Genomic DNA, 2,305 nt, shown 5'->3' with positions numbered 1-2,305 from the left:
AGGGAAAATAACTCCATCACAGCAATTTAACAAAAAGCAGCACCACTCTCATAAAGGGATATTATAAGTAAGAAAGATGTAATGACGCTTTTAGAAAATGTAATTTTCATATTGGAAAACAAGCAAACTAAATACTTTGTGCTCACTGTCAGAAATTAAAGTACCTCTTGACATAGGATAAGTGGCATGAGTATCATGAAACCACGCTCCTCAAATATTTTTCAATTTAATCCCAGGAGAACCAATTGAAGAGTTTCAAAATCCAAGGATAGACTGGTCCCAGAGCATTTCTTTCTTTGCCCTGTTCCTTCTTCTCCTTTCTGCGCTTGCCGTCCTCTCTCTTAGAGGCTTCATCTCGGTTTTTTTCTCTCTTTTCCAGTCTTAAGTTTTTCTGTACTGACTGGTTCAGTTTCTGTTTCTCCCTTCGGTTTCTTTCTTTGGATGCTCTTTTGTTTGTTTAAATCCACTTCCTCAGAACTTCTTTATCTCTCATGCTTGGGTCTTTCTTTCTGAGTTCTTTCTCTGTCTTCTTCTAGGTGCTTTTTCCTTTTTGGATGCTATGTTTATGACTGGCATGAGAGTCGCTGTCGCTGTAACCTGAGCAGAGGTGTTTGTGAACTCCAAACTCTAGGCTGTATGAGCCACAATTATATTCTTGCTGACTAAAGTTCAGGGGCACTGTTTTTTCTGAGAAATAGTCCCTGCTAAACTGACAGTAACCCAGAGAGTCTAGTGATAGCTTGCTGTCGTGAGCTGGGAACCGGTTCTCTATGTTTTGTGAAATACTGCATGATCTTGGATGGGTCTGGATAGTTCCAGATGAAAAACCTGGGTCAAACATTCTATACCTGGGTCTGGAATCAGCCTTTTCTCTGTACCTACCATTTTTTTTTTTTTAATACTTTTTGTTCATTTTTTATTTATTTATTTGAGAGTGACAGACAGACAGAAAGACAGATAGAGGGAGAGAGAGAGAATGGGCGAGCCAGGGCTTTCAGCCACTGTAAATGAACTCCAGACGCGTGCACCCCCTTGTGCATCTGGCTAACGTGGGACCTGGGGAACCGAGCCTCGAACCGGGGTCCTTAGGCTTCACAGGCAAGCGCTTAACCGCTAAGCCATCTCTCCAGCCCTGTACCTACCATTTCTTAAATAGTCCTCTCTCATCCTTCTGAAAGAAGTCTCTGGCTCTAGGCCTCTGGCTTTCTGTGCTTTAATTTTCAAGTTCATCTTGAAAAGAGTCACAAGACTTGTTTGAATGCTTCATTAGGGTGACAAAAAGGGTTTTTCTTTATCAGACAGCTTGGTAGAGAAATTTAATCATATTCACCCACTAGTTGCTTCAGTTTTTCAGCATGAACTTTCCCCAAAGGAAGACTGTACCATGAGGCAGGCATCTACTTTTGTCCAGTATCTTATCCTCCTTCACCCTCTCTGAGCAGGGGCTGCGTCTACAACTACTGCCCCCTCCCCGCCAACGCCGCCGGCGGGGAAGAGGCTGCAGGGGAGGTGGCGGAGGGGCAGGAGCACTGCTGAGGCTGCCGGGCTGAGCAGGCGGGGTGGGGGAGGAGGCGGAGACCCGACTTCCTGAGGGGCTCATTTTTTTCTTACTAACCCTGATTGATTGATTGATTGGCATAAAAGCAACGTTCTTCGCCAAAGAACACTCATATTCCCTCTTCCTGCAGTAATCAGATTGAGTTCTTTCCAATTCTGTAGAACCGTCACTTCCAGAAAGTCTATTTGGTTCTGGAGAGTGACTATGCTCTGTTGGACAGTGGACAGCTTATCCTGTATCTGGCTAGAGAGTTGACTGCACTGTACTTGTTGGAGGCCTACTGCAGTGGCACTAGCGGCTGTAGTTCCTACCAGGATAAATCCTAACAAAATAGGCAAGAGAACTGGGACTCTTTTCTGTCTTGTCTCCCTGGTTTGTAGGTAATGACAGACTTCATCTCCTGGAAACACATCCAAGTTGAGGGCCAGAAATACTAGCTTATAGTTTTCTCCTGGATAATAAGAATGGATACCTTTGGGGCAGGCAAAATATGTTCTCTTTGTGGTCACCATCTTGGCAGCCAGCCTAATTCAGTTTTTTCTTGTTCCAACACCTTGAAACTGTCCTATAACTTGGATTGGTGGCCTAGTTAAGCAAGTCTCTTCTGTTGTATTAGCTATACCCACCCCAATGTAAGAGACCTGGCTGGCCCTAAGACGTAACCAACAATCCTTACCCAAGGAGGGATTGGCTCAGCTAAGCAGTTCATGACTGGCATTTATTAGGGCCAGCATTTAAGTAGGGGTG

The 2,305-nt window shown here is 44.4% G+C and overlaps 1 pseudogene; it reads right to left on the bottom strand.

The window, feature by feature from the left end:
* Positions 1–215: 215 nt before the first annotated feature.
* On the bottom strand, positions 216–1,293 carry LOC101612395 (annotated as a pseudogene).
* Between the last annotated feature and the right edge of the window lie 1,012 nt (positions 1,294–2,305).

Source organism: Jaculus jaculus, chromosome 3 (genome assembly GCF_020740685.1).
Source record: "Jaculus jaculus isolate mJacJac1 chromosome 3, mJacJac1.mat.Y.cur, whole genome shotgun sequence".
NCBI lineage: Eukaryota > Metazoa > Chordata > Mammalia > Rodentia > Dipodidae > Jaculus > Jaculus jaculus.
The sequence above is the reverse complement of the archived record's forward strand: the minus strand, read 5'-3'. Positions and strand labels throughout refer to the sequence as shown.